This window comes from Colius striatus, chromosome 5 (genome assembly GCF_028858725.1).
Source record: "Colius striatus isolate bColStr4 chromosome 5, bColStr4.1.hap1, whole genome shotgun sequence".
Classification (NCBI taxonomy): Eukaryota; Metazoa; Chordata; class Aves; order Coliiformes; family Coliidae; genus Colius; species Colius striatus.
In genome coordinates, this window is record NC_084763.1 from 16951810 (window position 1) to 16960050 (window position 8241).

The following is an 8241-nucleotide window of genomic DNA, read 5'->3' on the forward strand; positions in this document are numbered from 1 at the left end:
ATAAAAAGCAGTGTTGTAGGCACTGTGCAAGAGAGGGTAGTGCTTGAGGTGAGGTTCTCTAGAGAAATGGACAGACGAACAATTGTCTGTTAGAGAGCATCAGACATAGTGGAGGAGTTCAACGTATTCATTTGTGAGTAAGATAATGGCATGGTTTCTAAGAGAGGAAAATTAATTGAAAGCCTCAGGGAATAGAACACTTTGAAAAATGCAGGGATGGGGTAGGGAGGTCAGATTTGGGTCTGTTGAAAGGATAAATAAAATAGGATTGCAAGTTTCTATTGTTTCTGTATACCTAAAAAACAAGTCTTAGATCATCAGAAAAGTAATCTTTGCTCAAAGACAATTGGTACTAGAAACTAGAAACCTTGAACAAAGACTTCTTACAAAGCGTAAGTCAGTAAAGTTAAATAGCTATCAATGGAGACAACATGAAGTACAAGGTAATAAAAAAAAATCACTGCTGCTGAAGATTAAATCATTTTACCCCAGTAACTGAGCACAGATTCAAATGACTGAGATAATACTCTGTGTTTTCACAGCTAATATTTATTTTTCATACTAAAGCATGCAGATCTAAAACAGAGCAGATCTAAAACATTTCTGCACATAATACATACATAAGTATGTGCATGTCTCATGAAAACAGACAACTGGCTAAGACACCTGTATTCTCATCTCAGCCATCTGCACACTTTTACCAAAACTATTTCCTAGAGGAAGCTCTGGACAGATATACTTAGTTCCACTTTTATGTAACTTGACTATTCAGGAAAATAATTGTTAGAACTTCCAAACGCTTCTTAAATAATGAATGAGTAGCCATATTGTAATATCATGGCTAATTTGTATTAACTTATACAGGATCATTGCCGTAAAAGAGTCCCTGTTTTTAACATTTTCCTTTTTCATTCTGAACTAACCTTTTATGTAGATAAAATTTTCATTTCTTTCAGCCATAGGAAAGTCAAATTTTTTATAATCCTTACCAAAAAAGTGACTTGTATTTCTTCTAAATGGAAAAACCCCAAAAGTTAAAATAATGAGTTCAACGGATTCTTTTATAATTGAGATTTACATATCAGTAATGTTATTTTTTAATTCTTTCTATGATCCCAATGTAACATCTTGTAATAAAAGCATTTTATCTTAACACCCAACAAGGGTATCTACTGACTGACAGTTTGTTGGTATGTAACACATTACTTAGCTACTTTCTTCTCTATCAAGACTTTCTTCTCTATCAAGCTATGAAGAAGGTAAATGAAAAACAAAAGTTAAAGAAATGCTGCAGAAAAAAATAATCATCATGTAAAACATTTGTCAATCCAATCTCTTGAGATATCTCCTTTCTCAAAATTCTTACATCCAAAAGAATATCAGATATTTAAGATGTATAATTATGCATACATACATTAATGGCATTTCAACAATGCAAACATAATGTAACCTTCTATTTTCATTCATTTTGTAATTTATGAAACCAGTTCTGCTTTCTTTTATCACAGAAGCATGACTAAATCTAACACTTTTTTTGTTTTGCTTTTATTTTTGTCTGAACATTGAGTAAAAGGGGAGAGTCCGCTTAAAAATTAATTGCTCTGGTGCTTGAAAATGAGATAAGTATGACAGCAAACACCCTTACCCACATTACCACGTCAATGCAGTGATTAGAGAGCAAGTTATGCAGAACTTAAGCCCAGAATATGACAGTGTTGGTTCACATGTGCAAGAAAATTAAAAATTTATACTGATATCAGATACCAAATCCAGACTCCCCTTCTTCTGCCAGATAGATTCAAGAGTACCAGGAAAGATGCTCAAAAATGCTTTATCACACAAGAGCCCAGTAAAAGAAAGGAGGAACCTTCACTACATTAAATTTATATATATATATATGTATATATTCACACCTCCCTCTCCTTTTATGGTTGAAAAAAGACAGAAGAAAGAGGGCCCAGGAAAATCACAGAATCATAGAATGGTAGGGGTTGGAAGGGACTTTTAGAGATCATGTAGTCCAATCCCCCTGCAGAAGCAGGGTCACCTAGATCAGGTTGCATAGAAACATGTCCAGGTGGGTCTTGAAGACCTCCAAGGAAGGAGACTCCACAACCCCTCTGGGCAGCCTGTGCCAGGGCTCCCTCACCTGAACAGTGAAATAGTTTTTTCTTATATTTAAGTGGAACTTTTTGTGTTCCAGCTTCATCCCATTACCCCCTGTCCTGTTGCTAGCTACTATAGAAAAAAGGAATGTCCCAACCTCCTGACACCCACCCTTCGGATATTTATAAATGTTAATAAGATCTCCCCTCCATCTCCTTCAGACTAAACAGCCCCAGCTCCCGCAGCCTTTCCTCATATGAAAGATGAGGAAAATGCTGCATTTCTAGGGAGTACATCAATATATGATTAACTCTGATTGTTTCTCTAAAATTACAAAATTAATTATCTTTCTTGGCCATTTGGAACATGATGCAGATCCTTCACAGAGCAGACCGGGACATTTCTATACTTTTCTTCTGATGTAACAGTTTTCTTGAATCAGATAAGACATTTAAAACACTGAAGCCATTGAGAAAGAGTGCCACTGGTTAGGGAAGACTTCAGAATATAAAGTATTTCCAGTGTGTATCACTGCAGTGGAGACTTATCAAGCCAGTCCCTAATTAACAGAAGTGTCTCTGCAAATAAACTCACTCATTCTTCTTATAGTACCAAATCAGCTGCTTATCACAGTACCACTTCATAACTTCAAGGAATAAGGAATACAGATATTTCCTTACCATAGTCTTCCTCAACACAAAACAGCTCTTCCCCTACAAAAAAAAAAAAACAAACTGAACTTAAAAAAAAAGCAATAAATTATTTCCCTATGCTTTCCTAATTCTACTACATTTTATACAACAAATCAATAAAGAAACAGCCAAACAGTGGGAAACCCTATATTTGAGCAAGTTCTGAAGACCGTTAGCTACAATAGTAGCTAAATTTCCAATTCTAAATACTTAAAAGATAAGCAGTTTGAGATTAACACAGAAATAAAATTTAAAAGCTTAGGAAAAGATAATGGAATATTCACTGCTTTTATCATATTAGCATATGGAAGTTCAAACTCATTGCAATTAATGAGTTAGTGTGCTCTGGAGCAGACCTTGTTCCCTACACTTAGCTGAAATGCTGCCAAAACACATTGTCCTAACAATCAACACATCTCTCTGGCTCAGATACCTTGATTATATACTGATAATGTGTGACAAAATACTAGACACCAACTAGATCACTGCATTCCACAACTGAAAACAGTGCTTATGGCTCAGGATATGGGGTGTTTTGAAATTCAGGTAATTTAACATTTTCATAGAGCTACAAGTCCTGAACATCTCCATCTTGCATTTTTACATTTTCACAGAATCACAGAATCTTAAGGGTTCGAAGAGACCTTGAAAGATCATCTAGTCCAATCCCCCTGCCAGAGCAGGATCACCCAAAGTAAGTCACACAGGAACTTGTCCAGGTGGGTTTTGAATGTTTCCAGAGAAGGAGACTCAACAAGGCATCTGGGCAGCCTGTTCCAGTGCTCCCTCATCCTCACAGTGAAGGAGTTTTTCCTTATGATTCTTTGGAACCCTTATGTTCCAGCTTGTACCCACTGCACCTTGTCTTGGATATTATTGAGAAGAGCCTGGCTCCATCCTCCTGACACACGGCCTTTATATATTTGTAAACATTAATGAGGTCACCCCTCAGTCTCCTCCAAGCTGAAGAGCCTCAGCTCCCTCAGCCTTTCATCATAATGGAGATGCTCCACTCAATCATCTTTGTGGCCCTGTATTGAACTCTCTCCAGTAGCTCCCTGTCCTTCTTGAACTGGACACAATATTCCAGATGTGGTCTCACAAGGGCAGAGTAGAGGGTGAGGAGAACCTCTCTCAGCCTACTGCCCACAGCCCTTCTAATACACCCCAGGATGGCATTGGTTTTCTTGGCCATGAGGGCACATTGCTGGCTCATGCTCAGCCTGCTGTTCACCAGTATCCCCAGGTCCCTTTACCCTACACTACTCTCTAACAGTTCATTCCCCAACCTGTACTGGCACATGGGGTGATTCTTTCCCAGATGCAAGACTCTACACTTGCCTTTGTTGAGTTTCATTAGATTTCTCCCCACCCAACTGTACAGCCTGTCCAGGTCTCATTGAATGGCAGGCAGCACAGCCTGCTGGTGTGTCAGTCACTCCCCCCAGTTTAGCATCATCAGCAAACTTGCCAATAGTGCCCTCTGTTCCCTCATCAAGGTCATTAATGAATATATTGAACAGTACTGGTCCCAGCACCGACCCCTGAGGGACTCCACTAGATACAGGCCTCCAACTAGACCCTGCCCCATTGATCACAACTCTCTTCCTTCCTTCAACCAGTTAACAATCCACCTCACTACCTGATCATCCAGCCCAAATTTTCTCAGTTTTGCTGTGAGGATGCTCTGTGAGACGGTGCCAAAAGCTTTACTGAAATCAAGATAAGCCACATCCACTGAACTACTGCCACCTGTCCACCTGGTTACATCTTCATAAAACACTATTTTAACAGAGTAACACTTCCATTATTATGTTGTTTGAAGGATTAACGAAGTAGTACCCAATTTGGATATGTCTGTGTATGTTATTTATCTTTGAAGGACTAGTTCATGTGTCACTTTTCTGTTATGAGTAGCCTTAAGATCCTTGATGAGTTGATGAAACAATGTTGTAGAAATAGCTTCAATCTAATGGGTATTTGAAGAAAAAGTATGCTCTACCTTTGAAAACTCTATTCAGTACTTCAGTTTGAGTGTTAGATCTAAAAAAGGGGAAAAGTGACTTGTAGAACTTATGCTTATAATACTGAAACATTAGCCTATAACTAAACCTCGGTAAATGCCCTTTGTGTTTAAATGTTACTTGTCTTTTACCAACAGCCTAAAGAAATACATGGCAATTATTTTAATTGCATGTACTGGTATTTAGTACTTCCAAGTTTTACTGTAATGTAGCTTTGTGTCCTATCTTGACTGGTACAGATGGCAAAGAGAGTGTAATGAGTCCTAAGGCATTACCTTTGGGCAGAACAGGCTTTATGATCTTTGTGCTGCTTCTGTACAATGTCAAGTACAGAAAAGGATCTGAGGAGAGAAACTATGACTTATTTTTGTATTTGCAAGGATTTTCACCGTATGGAGAGAGAGTAATACCTATGATTACTCACACTTATTTTGGAGTCTAAACTAATCCAAATGAATAGATGGAAGGGCTTATAATAGCTTTTCCATCTGCCAAAGGAAATCCATCTTATCATGGTTTATAGCATGCTGATTTTTATATCTAGTTCACTTTATTCTAATTACATACCATACAAATGCTGTATCATTCTAACTTACATTATTTAAATCACACATAGTAGGAGCAGTTGAGAACTTCACTCCCTGAGTACAGGGAGTAAGGTGTTGTAGGCACATACTTCCAATGCATCCGAATTATTTACTTGTCATCTGGGGTCTTAACATTTCTGAATCTTCTACGTACAATTTTCAACTGTAATTGCTGATCAGTGTTTTTTCTATGATGGAATTTTAAACTTTCCTGTTTTGCAGTAAAACACATAGCCTTTCCATAAATCTGAAAACCAAGCTATGGAATCACTTTTTTTAAGGGACATACCTCGCTGGTGGGTCATCAAACCAGAATGTATTTAGTGCTAGTCTCACCTTTGTTCTGGCCCATACCCTTGTGGTCATTTGTTGTCTTGAATTATTTGCAAGAGTTTTAAAAGATTTGGGATTTGGTTTTGGTGGGGTTTTCTTGTTTTCCTTTAAGTCTACTACACTAGTTCTACAGGCTTATGCCCAGCACTATATATCACTAGATGTGCCTAACATATGCTTGAATTAGGATGTCAAAGTGGAGTATAGAGAAATGTCTGTCTAGTTAGATAATGTTTGGTAGCTTGCAAGATCCGAGTGACAGGACAAGAGGAAATGGCTTCAAGTTTTGCCAGGGGAGGAATCTTTTTCACTGAACGGGTTGTCAAGCACTGGAGCAGACTGCTCAGGGAAGTAGTTAAGTCACTATTTCTGGAGATACTCAAAAGACATGTAGATGTAGTATGTAGGGACATGGTTTATTGGCAGATGGTTTATTGTCAGGTTAGTGTTTGGACTTGATCTTAAAGGTTGTTTCCAACCTTAATGATTCTGTGATTCCATGACATAGGCTGGACAACTTACAAAGAGATATCTAGCAACATGATGGTGTTCTAAGAACAACCTGTTAATTTAACGCTACATTTCATTCTCTTTTTTTTAATTCCATAGCTGTTCAACAGAAACATTTTATGCCCACGTGCAGCTGAACTATATATGTTTTTACACTTTATAATTAGCTTTTTAATCCATACCTTATTCTAGTACTTTCTGTATAAATGGGATAAATGAATCAGCTTTTCTCTCTTCAGAAGTTGAAATATTTTTTTAAGAAAAGTTAACTGCTATAATGAACAGTTGTCCAATTAAGCATTCAACATTTCAAATTAAAAAAAAAAACAGGCTCTCTACAATAGGAGTAAATTCTGACATAAATTCGAGTGTTAAATTATTTAAACTGGATTTAGATGTGCATCACCAGGTTTTACTATATTGGCCATTGCTTGGGGCTATTTAACTGCTCTGCAGATATGATCCAAACTGTTATTTTAATGGGAAAGACTACTAGTTAAATACATAGATAAAAATAAATGTGATGATTAATCTATCAATGCTAGTCACAAAACCAGTGGACATATTTGATAGCCCAAATCCTTATATGCTTTTCATCTGGATCTCATAATGGTACTATTTCAAAGCAATGCTAATTTATGTAATAAAGCCTCTGTTCTGTAACTTAACGACACACAAACACATTTGTATCCATGCCATACTAATCATCACAAAGAGGTGTTAACTTGGAAATGGCATTTTTTGGACTTTAAAAGGACATTGCTTCTGTTAAGATGTATTTCAAATACAGCTGAAAACAGACCACTGTGCTACTTTGGTTCATAAAAAAGCAAAGTTTATATCTTACCTAAATTTCTGGTGAAAATCTTAATAATGGTAGTATGCTGAAACCTTTAAAAACTTCTTTTGAGATATATGAACATGATCAATGGAGATCTTCTAGGTTTGTTTTTTTAAGCAAGATTCCTGTCCAAATAGCAATTCCCTACCCATGGCAGATTGTGAGGTCCTGTTTGCATTTGGTCTTTATGCATTTAAGGAGTGCACAACATTGCTATATTCTTCCATATACAGACTCATTTGGCACACTAATACAGTTCCCTTGCTCCATCTGACTTCATGGCACAGTTGCAAAAGGCCCTTTGGGACTTGGCTGGAGAACTTTCATCACATGAAAGCAAACTGCTTGGTTTTTTTAGCCAGAAATGAACCTCCTGTTAGTATTAATCTTGAACAGCACAACTGCTCTCCCCTGTAGATGTTAGACTTGTTGAATCGGTTTTGGCTTTTTTACCTTAAAACAGAGGTCCTGAACAGTAATCTGTGTTTCCATCAGATGTGGTTACACGTACTGATCTTGTCTCCCTGATGCTGCAACAGATTTTGTACTGCCCGTCACCTCTGCTTTCGTGTTTACCTATGCTTGTCACCAAAACCAAATTGAGTAGGAATGCAAAAAGTTACACTGTGGCTCAGCAGCTCTTCAACTGTGCACAGATGTGAACTTCTGAAGCAGCTGGAAATAGTTTGAAGACTAAAATGCGAAAAAGCCATTCTGCCCAGGTGCCCTGGCAGCAAGCTCCTGGTCCTTACTGTTGGGGAGCACTTGTCCTACCCCACCAGCTTGTGGAGCGGGGGTAGCTCCCCAGAAAAAGGCACTGATCATTACTGCTTTATTATGGTTTTGTTTTGAATCAAGGTGGGGAATTCGGCGCACTTCTTAAAATGGAGGCGTATTTGTTGTACCGCTGCTTTCCAGTGGCGATGCTGTGCTGAGGGGATGCTCGTGAAGAGCAGGCGTCGAGAGGCCGTACCCCTCCCAGAGGTGCGCGGCAGCGGCGTGATGGGCGGCACGAAGCGCCGCGGCCCTCCTCTTGCGGCCTGGAGGGCGGAGCAGGGGGGTGCTTTCCCGCCCGAGGCGCTCCGCGTGGAGCCCGCCCGCTTGCATAGCGGGAGTTGTAGTCCGGCCTCCCTGCCCGGGTCAGGTGG